At 40.2% G+C, this 17,423-nt stretch overlaps 1 pseudogene; it reads left to right on the top strand.

Annotated features, from left to right (window-relative positions):
• Nucleotides 1-1,001: 1,001 nt before the first annotated feature.
• LOC136382291 (small ribosomal subunit protein eS8 pseudogene) lies at nt 1,002-1,600 on the top strand (annotated as a pseudogene).
• The last annotated feature ends 15,823 nt before the right edge of the window (nt 1,601-17,423 follow it).

Genomic DNA, 17,423 nt, shown 5'->3' with positions numbered 1-17,423 from the left:
GGGGAAGCCTTACATTACTCATTTTTTATATCCACCCAACCTACTCACTGAATATGGGCTACGGTGATTTTTTTTCCCACCTTCTCTTGCCATGCCTAGGACACCACAGGCTTCATGGAAGTTTAAATGGACTTTCCTGTTCACTGTTATATTGCCACAGCTTCACAGAGTTAGACACATAATAGGGCCCTTAAAAAATTTGTGGAATCCATGAATATCTCTAAGCACTTAGAAATGTGAGTTTTCTTAAAATCCAGAAAGTGGATTAAATAATTCACGATCAGATTAAAAATTTTCACTACTCTTTAACCAATCTTTATTTAGGAAAACAACTAAACAAATGACTAAGTTGGTGGTGGGAGTGGAGGTGGGGGTGGGGGGAGTAGGGACAACAGAAAACATCCACAATCCCTGAAAGATGTGGCAATCAGAATCTAGAACATAAAATATATTACTAAAATTTTCAGTTTTCAACAATAAAAATACAAGGTACCCAAAGAAATAAGATCATGTGGCCAAGATAGAGGAAGAAATTATCTCTTTCAAAATGCCTTGTCTGAGAGGCCCACATGTTGGACTTAGCAGGCAAAGAAAATCAGCTATAATACTATGTTTAAAAGAAAATGATGCCTGACCAGGTGGTGGCGCAGTGGATAGAGTGTTGGACTGAGATGTGGAAGGACCCAGGTTCGAGAACCCGAGGTCACCAGATTGAGCGCAGGCTCATCTGGCTTGAGCAAAAGCTCACCAGCTTGGACCCAAGGTCGCTGGCTCCAGCAAGGGGTTACTCGGTCTGCTGAAGACCCGCAGTCAAGGCACATATGAGAAAGCAATCAATGAACAACTAAGAAGTTGCAACGCGCAAGGAAAAACTAATGATTGATGCTTCTCATAATCTGTCTCCATTCCTGTCTGTCTGTCCCTGTCTATCCCTCTGACTCTCTCTCTGTCTTTTTAAAAAAAAAAAGGCAAAATGAACTCTTTCCAGCCTGTTCTGAGCCATGAGCATCTCTTGGGACAAGTGGCACAAGTGCTGCAAGACTAGAGGCAAGAGAAGGCCCCACCACAAGAAACGAATATATGAGCTAGGATGCCCTGCTGCCAACACTAAGAACTAAGATTGGCCCATGCTGCATATACAGAGGTTATGTTCAGGGAGGCAGCAAGAATTACCATGCCTTGAGAATGAACATGGGGCAACTCCTCCTGGGGCTCTGAGTGTTGTATGTGCCAAACAAGGATTATTTATGCTGTCTACAATGCACCAACAACAAACTAGAAAAGAACTGCATCATGCTTATTGACTATACCCTGTACCGACAATGGTACTAATCCTACCATACTGCAAGAAAGGGCCAATAGACTTTTGAGGAGGAAGAGATTTTAAACAAAAGATGATCAAAGAAAATTCAGATGAAATATGATGAAAGGAAAAAGAATGCCCAAATCAGCAGTCTTCTAGAGGAGCAGTTCTAACCAAGCAAGCTTCTTGCATGCATTGCTAAATACCAGGCCAGTGTGGCCACCAAATGGCCATGTGCTAGAGGGCAAGGAGCTGGAGTTCTATCTGAGGAAAATCAAGGCCCAGAAAGAAAAATAAATCCTCTTCCTTCTTATCGTGGCTCATGTAATAAAGGTGTTTATTCTAGAAAAAAAAAATAAAAGCAAAATAAAACCATTTTTTAAATAATTTGAGGCCAGTATGATGACAATAGGCCAAAAAGTAGAGAATACCAATAAAATGATGAGAAGTATAAAAATTCATAAAATAGAATTTCAAATATTGAAAAGTACAATAATTTAAATAAAAAATTACTAGAAAATTTGAGTTGGTAGAAGACCCAGCAAACTTGAAGTGAATCAATAAAGATGATTCACCAATCTGCAAAATAGAAAGAAAAAAATTGAAAGTATATAAATAGAGCCTCAGATACATCTGGGACAGCATGAAGTATACTAATATATGTGTAAAGGAGTCTCAGAAAGAGAATAGAAAAATACATATATAAAGATAATGGCCAAACATTGCCAAAATTGTTACCAAAAGAAAAAAAAAAGCATTAATCAAGCATTAGTCAACATATCCAGAAAGCTTAATAAACTTCAAGTAGGATTAGTACAAAGAGATATACATCCAGGTATATCATCAAAGTCAAAGAGAAAATCTTAAAAGCAGCACACACACACAGCATGTGTGCGCACACACACGCACACACACACATGCACAACAACAACAATAACAACTCATCATGAACAAGGAAATCACAATATAATTGGCAGATGATAGGGGAAAAAATGGGGCCAGAAAGTATTAGGATGGCATATTCAAAGTGCTAAAAGAATAAAACTGTCAACCAATAAATCTAATCAAGCAATTATAATTTCCAAATAAAAGCAAAGTTAAAATGTCTCCAGATACAAACAAAAGTTGAAAAAATTCATTGTTAGTGAATTTTTATGACAAGAAATACTAAAGGAAGCACTTCTGATTGAAGGGAAATGACGAAGTGACGTCACGGAAATGGCGCAGTGAGCAGTGCGTCCGACAGATCTCCCCAAAATCACAACAAATTTATCAACTAGAAACAGAAAAATTTATCCTCGGAGCATTCTGGAGTTCCACACAAACTGAAAGCGAAAGGACTGTTATCACTTGAATCTGAGAAACGAGGGTGTAGAGGAAGCTACCACAGGGACGTTCATTCAAGCCACGGAGGGAGTGCGCCTGTGGTGAGTCAGCCCACACTCGGGAGCGGCGAGCAGCCGCCGGCGCGCGCCCGGTCTGGTTGCAGAGCCCAGTCCGGTTGCAGAGCAAGCACCACCCACACTCGGGAGCCGTGGAGGGAGTGCGCCTGCGGTGAGTCGGCCCACACTCAGGAGCGGCGAGCAGCCACTGGCGCGCGCCCAGTCCGGTTGCAGAGCAAGCACCGCCCACACTCGGGAGCGGCGAGCAGCCGCCGGCGCGCGCCAGGTTCGGTTGCAGAGCGAGCACCGCCCACACTCGGGAGCGGCGAGCAGCCGCCGGCGCGCGCCCGGTCCGGTTGCAGAGCGAGTACCGCCCACACTCGGGAGTGGCGAGCAGCCGCCGGCGCGCGCCCGGTCCAGTTGCAGACCGAGCACCACTAACGTTCCCAGTGGCCCGCGCACTGTGAGTGAGAGACCCCAGCAGCCACCGGTGCCCGGAGCACCCCATTCACGTGCGTGCCCTGGGCAATCCATGCGCCCAGAGCGCCCTACTGGCCCACACACCCAGGGTGCCCCATTATCCTGCGCCCGGTGCGCCCCAGCCGCCAGCAGCAGGGCGAGCAGGGGAGGAGCCAAGGCGGTCTTCCCTACTTGGGAGATTCTCTCCGTGGGTGGGGCACCTCACCCAGCCATTCAAGCTAACAATCAAGCGTTGGGGGAGGGGCGCTCAGGCAGCCTGAAATACCTTTGGGAGCACAGCTGCGGACCCAATCACTGAAATTAGCTTAACCCATGAAATCTGCGCACCCACGGGTTCTAATAGATAAGATCTCTCTCAGTTCAGCGATCCAAGACAAGAGGCGTGATATTTTTTAGTGCCTCTCGCTAAAGGGGCGGGGGCAACTTCTGATTGATAGAGCCTCCATATTCAGGGATAAACGCTAACAAGAGGGACTTGGCAGATAATAAGATCTATACTACACTAGTCGCAAGCAGAGACTAGTGCCTCTTCTTCCCAGCCAAAACAGGCTACAAAGTGTGGAAAGCCTGGGTTGAGTGGTCCAACTGAATGCTAGGTGCTAAACAGTCACCTTGACAACAATTGACTCCCACTCCTGCCTGCCTGATTACACTGGAGGCTCTGACTGCCAGAGCCTTTCCCAAAGCCTTGCGCTGAGTGGGGATAGAGTGGGGATTTCCCAGCTCTTTGAGCCTCTTACTCCCCAGGCAGAAGCAGTTGCAGCCTTATAGCTGGATCACCAGGCTGCTAATTCAGGAAGGGGGGACTAGGAGAGAGACTCCAGGAAAGCAAACTCTCTCATCGTTGGACCCTGCAAACGCCAACAAGCCTTGACTACCAGCAAGACTAAAGCCAATTATATGACATTGCCATAGAATCCCATCAACTGCAAATCCCTACCTAAGTGTGACACAGGGGCAGAGCCTGGGGTACAGAGTCACCGACCAGGAAAAGGGAGAGAAAAGAAAAAGGAAGAAGTTAACCTCTCAAAATCAAGAAAAATCCACAGACTTTACAACTTGTTCCACTAATTTTTTTGTTGTTGTTGTTTGTTTCTTCTATCTTATTGCCTTTATTATTATTATTTCTATTTCCTCCACCTCGGTCCTTCTATTCTCTGCCCATCTTATGCTTCCCTTTTCTTGAACTACACTACCCACGAGTGTTACATTTTATTTCTCTTCTTCATCCTCACCTTCCTTTAAGGTTATACTCCAAAACACTTAACTCTCACTCTCTCCTCTTTTGTTTTTTTTTTTTTTTTTGCTTTATTTTGTTTTTTTTCTCTTCCTTTCTTTTTCTTCCTTCGTTTTTCTCTTTTTCTTATTTTTTCCTTTCTATTCGTTTTTTCTTTTCTCGTTTTACTTTCCTCCCATTTAATCCTCAATCACGAACAAATTAGTTAATTTGGGACTCAAGCGTTTTTTTTGGCTTTATTTTTCTTTTTTGCTTTTGTTTTTGTTTTTTTCTTGTTTGTTTGTTTATTTTTGTGGCATTTTGGGTACTTTTTACGTTGCTTTTTAACTCACTAGCATTCCTCCCAACCCAAGGTCTCCATTGTATTTAGTCTTTGCTCCACTTAATACAACAGATTTTTACTTATTATTATTTCTTTTTTCTTCTTTATTATTCTTTTTTTTTCCTCCTTTTTTCTGGTTCCCTCTTATCCCTCTCATTATATCTCTTAGTCGACCATCTCTTACAAGCAAATCATCTTATGCTTGTCTAAGATTTTCTTCCTTTTTTTATTTTTTTTATTTTTATTTTTTTGCATTTAGTAGGTCCCTACTCCCATTTTTTGCCCCTTGAACTCTTCACCCCAAATCAGGCCCTCCATTATAGGCAGTTTTTGTTCCATTTAGCATAATATAATTCACAGGTCATCATGATATTTCCCTGAGGAGAGGAGAGGAGGGAAAGAGAAGAAAGAAAAAAGGGGGAAATAATAAATTATTACTGTTTTTTTTTTGGTGGGGTGTTTTACCTTTTTTTTTTTTTTTTTTTTTACTTTTTATTCTTTATTAATTCTAATTAGTGCTATCAACAAGACCACCCTCAGATGCCAATAAGAAAGAGGAAATCGAATATTATGGATACAAAAGAAAGAGAGGTAACACAAATAGATGTGGAAAAATCTATGGAGTAAAGACTTAACATATTGGAAGCCTTGGAGCTAAATGACAGGGAATTTAAAATAGAAATCTTAAAAATACTCAGAGATATACAAGAAAACATAGAAAGGCAATTTAGGGAGATCAGAAAACAACTCAATGAACACAAAGAATATATTACCAAGGAAATTGAAACTATAAAAACAAATCAAACAGAAATGAAAAACTCAATTGACGAGCTGAAAAACAAGGTAACAAGCTTAGCTAACAGAACAGCCCAGATTGAAGATAGGATTAGTGAAATAGAAGACAAACAACTTGAGGCACAACAGAGAGAAGAAGAAAGAGACTTAAAAATAATAAAAAATGAGAAAGCCCTACAGGAATTGTCTGACTCCATCAGAAAGAATAACATAAGAATAATAGGTATATCAGAGGGAGAAGAGAAAGAAAATGGAATGGAGAATATACTCAAACAAATAATAAACGAGAACTTCCCAAGCCTGTGGAAAGAACTAAAGCCTCAAATTCAAGAAGCAAACAGAACACCGAGTTTTCTTAACCCCAACAAACCCACTCCAAGGCACATCATAATAAAGATGACACAAACCAATGACAAAGAAAAAATTCTCAAGGCAGCCAGGGAAAAGAAGAGTACAACATATAAAGGAAGGCCTATTAGATTATCATCAGATTTCTCAGCAGAAACTACAAGCTAGAAGAGAGTGGACCCCAATATTTAAAGCCCTGAAAGAGAGGAACTTTCAGCCAAGAATACTATACCCATCAAAGCTATCCTTCAAGTACGAAGGAGATATAAAAACATTCACAAATACAGAAAAGATGAGAGAATTTATCAGCAGAAAGCCCCCACTCCAGGAAATACTAAAGGGGGTTTTCCAACCAGATTCAAAGAACAAAAGAAAACAACACCACAAGTAACAGCTCCACCAAGAACACAATAAAACCAAACTTAAACTGTGACAACAAAGGAAAAAAAGGGGGGAGAGGATGGAGATTAACAGTAGCAAAGGACGATGAAGTGCAGAAATACTCATAAGATAGGGTACTACAATGGATATGGTAGGTACCCTTTTCATTACTTAATGGTAACCACCCTTGAAAAAACCACCACAAAAACACTTGACTTAAAAAAGGTAGCAACAGAGGAAAGAAGTATGGAACACAAACAAACAAAAACAAATGATAGAAAAACAAAAGAGAAGAATCAAACAAGATACAAAACTAACAGAAAGCAATTTATAAAATGGCAGTAGGGAACCCACAAGTGTCAATAACTACACTAAATGTAAATGGATTAAACTTACCAATAAAAAGACACAGAGTAGCAGAATGGATTAAAAAAGAAAATCCAACTATATGCTGCCTACAAGAAACACATCTAAGCAACAAGGATAAAAACAAATTCAAAGTGAAAGGCTGGAAAACAATACTCCAAGCAAACAACACCCAAAAAAAAGCAGGTGTAGCAATACTCATATCGGATAATGCTGACTACAAGACAGAAAAAGTACTCAGAGACAAAAATGGTCATTTCATAATGATTAAGGGGAAGTTGAATCAAGAAGACATAACAATCCTTAATATATATGCACCAAACCAAGGAGCACCAAAATATATAAGACAGCTACTTATTGACCTTAAAACAAAAACTAACAAAAATACAATCATACTTGGAGACCTCAATACACCGCTGATGGCTCTAGATCGGTCATCCAAACAGGGAATCAATAAAGACATAGTGGCCTTAAACGAAATACTAGAACACCTGGATATGATAGACATCTACAGGACACTTCATCCCAAAGCGACAGAGTATACATTTTTCTCTAGTGTACATGGAACATTCTCAAGAATTGACCATATGTTGGGCCACAAAGACAATATCAGCAAATTTAGAAAAATTGAAATTGTACCAAGCATATTTTCTGATCATAAAGCCTTGAAACTAGAATTCAACTGCAAAAAAGAGGAGGAAAAACCCACAATAATGTGGAAACTAAACAACATACTTCTAAAAAATGAATGGGTCAAAGAAGAAATAAGCGCAGAGATCAAAAGATATATACAGACAAATGAAAATGAAAATACGACATATCAGAATCTCTGGGATGCAGCAAAAGCAGTAATAAGAGGAAAGTTCATATCACTTCAGGCCTATATGAACAAACAAGAGAGAGCTGAAGTAAACCACTTAACTTCACACCTTAAGGAACTAGAAAAAGAAGAACAAAGACAACTCAAAACCAGCCGAAGAAAGGAGATAATAAAAATCAGAGCAGAAATAAATGAAATAGAGAACAGAAAAACTATAGAAAAAATCAATAAAACAAGGAGCTGGTTCTTTGAAAAGATCAACAAAATTGACAAACCCTTGGCAAGACTCACCAAGGAAAAAAGGCACAGGACTCAAATAAATAAAATCCAAAATGAAAGAGGAGAGATCACCACAGACATCATAGATATACAAAGAATTATTGTAGAATACTATGAAAAATTATATGCCACCAAATACAACAATCTAGAAGAAATGGATAAATTCCTAGAACAATACAACCATCCTAGACTGAGTCATGAAGAAGCAGAAAGCCTAAACAGACCAATCAGCAGGGAGGAAATAGAAAAAACTATTAAAAACCTCCCCAAAAATAAAAGTCCAGGCCCAGATGGTTATACTAGTGAATTCTATCAAACATTCAAAGAAGACTTGGTTCCTATTCTACTCAAAGTCTTCCAAAAAATTGAAGAAGAAGCAATACTTCCAAACACATTTTATGAGGCCAACATAACCCTCATACCAAAACCTGGCAAGGATGGCACAAAGAAAGAAAACTACAGACCAATATCTCTAATGAATACAGATGCTAAAATACTAAACAAAATACTGGCAAACCGAATACAACAACATATTAAAAAAATAATACATCATGATCAAGTGGGATTCATCCCAGAATCTCAAGGATGGTTCAACATATGCAAAACGGTTAACGTAATACACCATATCAACAAAACAAAGAACAAAAACCACATGATCTTATCAATAGATGCAGAAAAGGCTTTTGATAAAATACAACACAATTTTATGTTTAAGACTCTCAACAAAATGGGTATAGAAGGAAAATATCTCAACATGATAAAGGCCATATATGATAAACCATCAGCCAACATCATATTAAACGGCATAAAACTGAGGACTTTCTACCTTAAATCAGGAACAAGACAGGGTTGTCCACTCTCTCCACTCTTATTTAACGTGGTGCTAGAAGTTCTAGCCAGAGCAATCAGACAAGACAAAGAAATAAAAGGCATCCATATCGGAAAAGAAGAAGTAAAGGTATCACTTTTTGCTGATGATATGATCCTATACATCAAAAACCCGAAGGACTCCACAAAAAGATTATTAGAAACAATAAACCAATACAGTAAGGTCGCAGGATACAAAATTAACATACAAAAGTCCATAGCCTTTCTATATGCCAACAATGAAATATTAGAAAACGAACTCAAAAAAATAATCCCCTTCACGATTGCAACAAAAAAAATAAAATACCTAGGAATAAACATAACAAAGAATGTAATGGACCTTTATAATGAAAATTACAAAGCATTGTTAAGGGAAATCAAAAAAGATACAATGAGATGGAAAAATATTCCTTGTTCTTGGATAGGAAGAATAAATATAATCAAAATGGCCATATTACCCAAAGCAATATACAAATTTAATGCAATTCCCATCAAAATTCCTATGAGATTTTTTAAAGAAATGGAACAAAAAATCATCAGATTTATATGGAAGTATAAAAAACCCCGAATAGCCAAAACAACCCTAAGGAAGGGAAATGACAAGAAATAGTAACTTGAATCCACAAAAAGACATAAAGAGCACCAGTTAACTATAATTATGTAAGAAAATAAAAAAGTGAGTAAAAAATATTGTACTTACATAAAAATAAATATGTAAATATTGTAAATATTTTCTCCTTTCTTGTCTTAATTGATTTAAAAGACAATTGCATAAAACAATTATAAAACTTTATTGTTGGATTTACAATAAAGATGTAGCTATATAATAACATAATAGCATAAAGGAGTGGGTGGGAAGGGGATAAATGTGTGTTGGATAAAGTTTCTATATTTCATTGGAATCAAGGGGTGTGATGGGGACTGAAAAGAGAGACACTTTCAGAATTTACTCAATAACTAGGAAATGGTCACTTAGCATCAACAACATGTTTATGATTAAACCAGTTTTCAAATTTATACATATGTAGTTCTACACACATGGTTTGTCCCTTATATTATTATGCCTGCTGAGTGCATAAGGAATGCTGTTTATTATTCTTTACCAAAGTTTTATCCTTTCTAACGAGGTTTCAAAGTACATTAAAGAGCAAAACATATGCTCGTGGTTTGGTGGCTCCAGTAAATGTGTAGGTTAGCTGCAACAATTGTCAACTAAATGTGGACAGAGGAATGCTACAGCCAGATATCTCTTCTCCCTTTCCAGAGAGAGTTAAGTAATTTTAGGAAATCACTCTGTTTGCAGGCTCTTGGAGATGTACCCCAAGGCTCTGTGTAGGCAGGAAGCCCTGAAGCCTTTTCTGGTCCCTGGAAAGTGCTCTGCAGAAATGAGAGTTGAGTCTTCAGTAAACTCCCTCTAGCCCTTGTTTCCCATCCTGAAAGAGGTATTTGCAGTTTGCAAGAGAATATGGACAGTGCTGGTGGACACAGCTTTCCCCCAAGGAATGCCAGATAGCTTAAGATTCGCTGCAAGGAAGCCAGGGTGAGTTAGAAGTGATTCTTGCATGCTTCTCCTGGCCAATGAGGAATGACCTGAAAAGGAGTAGCTAGACATATCCAAACCAGAAAATGGGGTCTCTTTGTGTCCCTTTACAAGCAGAGCTGAAGATAAGAACTACAAAACTGGCCATTTTTTTTTTTGAGGGGGAACAAGGAGGTTATCCCAGGAAGCAAAAAATAAAATTAAGGAGAATGAGAGACACAAGAGTTTTTAAAAGGTGTCTGTTTTCTGAGCTGGTTATGGGTGTGGGCAACTAGGATTCAATCTTGCTGAAGACCTTTTGAGAAACCTTGCCTAACTAAACTAAGAATTATCCAACAAAAACGGATGGCTGGGGCATTTTTCTAATGACTCTAATTTTTCATTGTGCAGCCACCTCCCCTAGGGTAATTAAGCCTCCCATACTGCCAGAGCAAGCTGCCCTGATTTTAGAGGAAGCATCTGAATAAGAACAGTGGCAAGTCCAGCTGCACCACTGTCCATATACATAGGAACTGTCCAGCACAGCTGCTGCTGAAATCAGACGTGAGTTGAGGGAATATAGTATAGAGTGACAATGGTGTTTACGACAGCTGGTGGTTATCTGGTTAGATACCATTTCCTAAATGATTGGCTGAAGGCTTCACTCTCACAAAAACAAGAGTGAATGGTCACCTGGATTATCAACTCTGCTGTTCAATTATTCTGTTCTCTGATGCTCATGGGAACTCCCACCTATGTTCACATTAGAAAATATTTGCACCCTTAAGAATCATTTCTTTAGGGCATTTGCGGGCTTTTTGCTTTTTGTTCTACCTCAATACTCTAAGATTCAATAGCAATTACCCACCTGGGCTTTTCTTTTCATGCAGTAAATATCAGCACCGAACACCTGCTAAGAGAAGCAGAGATCAGGCGATTATATAAGTAAACAGTATTTACAAACTTGGAAAGTGTCTTTAAACTACTTGTGTTTTAAATAATTGGCTTAATCAGAGCTAGTCACCAATAAAAATATCATTTTAGTGACCTTTCATTTCATTTGCTAAAAACTTGTCTTGGGTAGTGAGAAGGCATTCTGGAATTAGCCTTCACCACTAACTTTGTTTCTTCTCTGGATTTCTGTGGTCTTCACTTCAAATTCTATGATTTCATTATGCATCATGAAATGGGCTTCTGTTTCTTTTGTTTCCCTCAATCATTCAGGCAGTTGAGATATGACATTTTACTTCATTTTGACTCACTGAATATAATCCAGTAAATTCTTAGAGAGAGGTAAACTCTAAGAGCAGATGCCTTTTCACTGCAAACCAGTTGGCTTTTCTCCTACTGTTTGAAAAACCCTGATAACATTCATGCTTCCAAATTTCTGGTCCCATACCTTTTCAGCTATTTCACTGCATTGAACCTTAAAATGCAATTTTTTAGCACAGAAAACAAGTCCGCCTTCTTTGGCTGACATCTAGAGAAGAAAAATAAATAGGAGGGTAGGTTTTAGGCTTCTTTCCTTATTCACTGTAAAATGTAGGATTCTAAATAAAATGGTACAGACTCTAAAACTCAAAAGCTGACTCTCCCTGATTATTCAGAAAAGGACACAATATATACATTTTTAAAAATGAGTTAGGTTTCTTTGTATCTCATAGCTCTATTGGAACTGCTATTGCTAGTCCAATCTACATGGGGAAAACTGAGGCACACTGGCATAAGGTAGCATTCTCACAGTCTACGCAGCTGCTAAGTTGGGGGAGCAAGTATTTAAATTCAGGAGGCCTGGTTTTTAAGAGTCCATGGTCTTTACCACCATTGAATGCTACCTCTTAGCCAAAGTTCTCTCTATAAAAGTCTTCGGCATGAACTCACTGATACCTTATCACTGATAAGGGATTTAAGGACACTAACATTGTTTATAGAAACTGTTTAAATGTATTTGAAAACTACCAGTAAATCAAGAAAACTTCTGTTAATTCTAATTCTTATACACATTATCTAATTGTAACGATTCTGATTTCTTCCACAAACCAGAACTTAAGCATGTACCCATGTATTTTCTCATAGTACTGCGAAGTACCCCAAAGGTGAGGGCTGCATTTTGGAGATATTTTTAGTCATAGTAAAATATATTTACGAATAGAAATATGTTTGTTAGCTTTTACCTGTTTGCATCTTAAAATCACTAGAAAACCTCCGGACTACAGGTCATAGTAGCATATTAGCACGCATATGTACTGCAATTCTGTCCTAATTTTTCTGGTTTAAAAATGTAATGAAGTCTCTAGCACACTAGATGGCAGCCATGCCACATGAGGCCCCAACCTAAGACCACTGTCTGAAAACAGTTCTCATTTCAAAGTAGAATGCTTAAACTGTGAATTCAGAGTAAGTAATGAGTCTACCTCTCTCATTTCAGAAGTAGAGGCCAAGACCTGTGGAAGAAATAATTGACCTGAAGGTGAAAGAATTGCCTCCCTGCTCAACAGTTCCATAGGAGTTGTACTAGAGAGACTTTTTTCCTTGTGAAATTAGAAAAGTTCACTTTCTTCTCCTTGCACATTCAGAATCATTGTAGAAAGCTTCTTTGAGGCAAATTAAAAAAAACAGTTTATTTGTAATTATGCACTGAAATAGCTGATTTCTTGTAGCCCTCCAATTACATGATTAATCTATAGCCATGCATGATTACATGATTATAGATAAAATACATTCTAGATATTGGGTATGTGTGTGTATATATAGACATATAATTTTTATTTAAAACCTCCATTCTTAACTTGAATAAAAAGTTAACAGCCCCAACATTGTCATAGATGGCCCTTTAGAGTCACTTAACATCTGTCTTTTCCTCATCTAATTTTTACCCTTCTTAAGCTTGATCCAGGGCAATCATTCCATAGAAAATCCTCCAGTTAGCACATTCTCCTCTCTGCTGCATGGAAGTGCATTAGAAGGGGAAAAGGAACTCTCTATTTTACAGAGTCTAAAAAGACTGACATATTTCTGCCATCTTATGGGAAAATCTTGACTACATTGCAAAGACTGCTTCAGATGTATGAGTCATTAAATAGGTTTTGTAGGTTGGCTTGAGACCCAACCTCTACCCATGAGTTTTTGAGATATAGATTCCTTGAGCAGTGCAAACTGTTCAAAGGATTGAGCTAGATTGGAACTTAAAAATATTAGTCTCTTTCATTTTCTGTTGACCTCTTACATTTTTAATCAGCTCTCCCAAGTCAGGTGGCTGCTACAACTATTCATTAACAAGCAGTAATTATGACAAAGGCTCAGTAAGACAATACTGCTTTTTGGTTATCACCTTGGAGATAAAAACATAATCTTTCTCTAAAACTCTACATTTTGGAGTGAGAGCAAAATACAGGTGAGTGTTTTGTACAATGTTAATAAAAACACAATACCAGACCTGTGGTGGTGCAGTAGATAAAGCACCCACCTGGAACACTGAGGTCACCAGTTCAAAACCCCCGGCTTGCCTGGTCAATGCACATATGGGACTTGATACTTCCTGCTCTTCCCCCCTTCTATCTCTTTCTCCTCTCTAAAATGAATAAAGTCTTTAAAATTTCTTTTAGAGAGGGAGACAAGATGGCCACAGAGTAGGCAAACATTCCAACTCCCAAATCCCAGAACCAAAGTGGATTACAACTTAATTTTGAGAACAGTCATCTTGAAAGAGCAACTTTGGACTAAACTAAGAGGATTCTATAGCCAAGGACCACCAAAGAAGCCACACTGAGACTGGTAGGAAAGGTGAAGATGCAGAAGGGGCTGTCCAGCTCCCAGGAGCCAGTGGCAGCTCAGAGGAACTCTCTCAGTGGGGAAGGTTGCCCGGCAAGTTATGGGTCCTCAGTCACAGAACCAGAGTTCCAGCCTAGAGCCCTGGAGTCTGGAGGGGAGAATGGACTATATTTGGCTGAGAAAGGAACCTAGATCCTATTTGAGATAAGGAGACAGAACTCTCAGACCCAGGCCCTGGCCGGTTGGCTCAGCGGTAGAGCGTTGGCCTGGCGTGCGGGGGACCCAGGTTCGATTCCCGGCCAGGGCACATAGGAGAAGCACCCATTTGCTTCTCCATCCCCCCCCTCCTTCCTCTCTGTCTCTCTCTCCCCCTCCCACAGCCGAGGCTCCATTGGAGCAGAGATGGCCCGGGCACTGTGGATGGCTCCTTGGCCTCTGCCCCAGGCGCTGGAGTGGCTCTGGTTGCGGCAGAGTGATGCCCCGGAGGGGCAGAGCATCGCCCCTTGGTGGGCAGAGCGTCGCTCCTGGTGGGCAGAGCATCGCCCCCTGGTGGGCATGCCAGGTGGATCCTGGTCGGGCGCATGCGGGAGTCTGTCTGACTGTCTCTTCCCGTTTCCAGCTTCAGAAAAGTGCAAAAAAGAAGAAGAAGAAAAAAGAACTCTCAGACCCAGGCTCCATATTAAAGGGACTGCATGCAGAGCCTCGCTCACAGCCACCTGCCCAGGGCTCTGGGAGCAGGGAGCATGAGGAGAACTGGAGTTGCCAGGAGAGAATACGGCCTCAGAGGCACGGGGGAGACATGTTGAGGGATGGACACACTAACCCCTGAATCACTCCCCAAATCTAAAATGAACATTTTTCCTTGGAGTAGCAACACCAGTAAAGGGAAGAAATTACCCCATCCACCAGAGGCTCTTCTGCTCCAGAAAGAACAAAGAGGCACATAGAGGCAGGCAGCACATTAGGGACACAGGTAGTGAGTGCTGAGGTCTGAGCTACACCCCCCCCCATGCTGCTGAGTGTTCACTGGGGGGAAGAGGCGCAGTGGAGCAGGAGCTAGGGCGGTCCCAGCGAGCCAACATGGCCCGCCTGCAGAAGCAGGGGCCGCCACGGCAGCTGCTGCTGAGGTCCAAGCTCACACGCAATCCTGCCTGTGGTGGAGGCCTGCCCTTGGTGGCGGCTGGGGCCCGGGCAACCTCGAAGGCAGTCTGAGCGGGTGAGCATGGGCCCAGCCAGGGATGGCGGAAGCCACGGCAGCCATGGAAACGGGCTGGCACCCACAGCACCCAAGCCCAAACACCTGAGACCGCAATAGCGGTGGTGGGAGGACAGCAGAGAGACCACACATTGGGAGCCTAGAGTCCACACCCACTGGACCCCTGTGACCACACACTTCAGAATACTGAAAAAGAATAAAAAATAAAATAAAATAAATAAATGTCTGGATAGAATGACATCTGAGGCTAAGGGGAAAGCCACATCCAATACTGCACCTAATCACTGAATTACAGTACTGAGCCCAATAAGTAGCCAGCAATAAGAGGCAGCAGAAAGCAAATCTCAGGGGAACTAGAACTTTTAAAGGAACTTCCCCCAGGCCAAGAGTAGATAAAAGCTAGCCTAAGAGAGCAACTGATATTTACAATGGCACATGGGCCCTGCAGAGGCAGCCACAAGATCTGGATCACCTGTAGCTCTAAATAGTTGATAAGATCCAGTCATAGGAAGTGACCTCCAGTGATCTTTGCAAAGCTCCAGCCAGAGAGGTCCAGGGCAGGCACATTCAGTGGCCAGATACAGAAAGCATCCATTCAGGACATAACAACCCTTGTTAGAGTGGTAGTTTAAAGAAGGGCTCCTCACACATGACCCAGCTAAGATGTGGAAAATGCCAACACAAATAGCAAAAAGAATAGTGATAGCATATAAGTAGCACACAGCAGATTACAAATGAACATAATGGACATAATGAACACAAAAAAAAAGGGATAACAAGCATCAAAAGGTAATTAAAATCATAAAAAAGAACCAGTCAGAAATGACAAATACAATATCAGAAATGAAGAATACATGACAAAGAATTAAAAGCAGACTAGGTGAAGCAGAGGATACAATCAGCAATTTAGATGACAACATAATTAAAAACAGAAACAGAGCAGCAAAAAGAAAGGAGGCTCAAAAAGTCTGAGGAAACTCTAAGAGAGCTCTGTGACAACATGAAGAAATAACATCTGCATCATAGGGGTTCCTGAAGGAGAAAAGAAAGAACAAGGGATAAGAACCTGACTGAAGAAATCATAGCTAAAAAATTCCCTAAATTGATGCAAGAAAAAGTCACTCAAGTTCAAGAAGCACAGAGAACCCCATTAAAGAGGACCACAAAGAGTCCTATGCTAAGAAACATCATAATTAAAATACTGAAGGTAAGAGATAAGGAAAGAATACTAACAGTTGTAAGAGAAAAGCATCTATTACCTACAAAGGAGCCCCCATAACGATGACATCCAACTTTCAACAGAAACACTTAAGGCCAGAAGGAAATGACAAGAAATATTTGAAGTAATGCAGAACAAAAGACTACAACCAAAACTTTTTTATTCAGCAAGGCTATTGTTTAAAATTGAAGGAGAAATAAAAAGCTTCCCAGACCAAAAAAAAAAAAACAAAAAACTCAAGGAATTCATTACAACCAAACCAATGCTGCAAGAAATGTTAAGGGGCCTGCTGTAAACAGAAAAAAAGGGGGAAAATATAGTAAGAGAGGAACGTAGACTTAAAGAATAAAATGGCAATAAACAACTACATATCAAATATAACCTTAAATGTAAATGGGTTAAATGCTCCAATCAAAAGACATAGGATAGCCTGACCAGGCAGTGGCACAGTGGATAGAGCATCGGACTGGGATGCTGAGGTCCCAGGTTTGAGACCCCAAGATCGCCAGCTTGAACGCGGGCTCATCTGGTTTGAGCAAAACCCACCAGCTTGAACCCAAGGTCGCTTGCTCCAGCAAGGGGTTATTTGGTCTGATGAAGGCCCGTGGTCAAGGCACATATGAGAAAGCAATCAACGAACAACTAAGGTGTTGCAATGCACAATGAAAAACTAATGATTGATGCTTCTCATCTCTCTCTGTTCCTGTCTGTCTGTCCCTGTCTATCCCTCTCTCTGACTCACTCTCTGTCTCTGTAAAAAATAAATAAATAATTAAAAAAAAAGACATAGGGTAGCTGCATGGGTAAGAAAACAAAACCCATACATATGTTGTCTACAAGAACCCCACCTTCAAAACAAAAGATACACATAGACTGAAAGTAAAAGGTTGGAAAAAAATATTTCATGTAAATGGAAATGAAAAGAAAGTTGGGGTAGCAATACTTATATCAGACAAAATGGACTTTAAAGCAATGCCTAGAAAGGGATAAAGAAGGTCGCTACATAATGATAAAAGGAGCAATCCAACAGAAAGATATAACCATTACAAATATTGATTGACTTATGACCTATGCAACTTACAACCATTTGACTTAATGACCACAATTGCTAGCCACAA

This window comes from Saccopteryx leptura, chromosome 10 (assembly GCF_036850995.1).
Source record: "Saccopteryx leptura isolate mSacLep1 chromosome 10, mSacLep1_pri_phased_curated, whole genome shotgun sequence".
Taxonomy (NCBI): Eukaryota; Metazoa; Chordata; class Mammalia; order Chiroptera; family Emballonuridae; genus Saccopteryx; species Saccopteryx leptura.
Note: the sequence above shows the minus strand (reverse complement) of the source record. Positions and strands in the feature narration are given on the sequence as shown.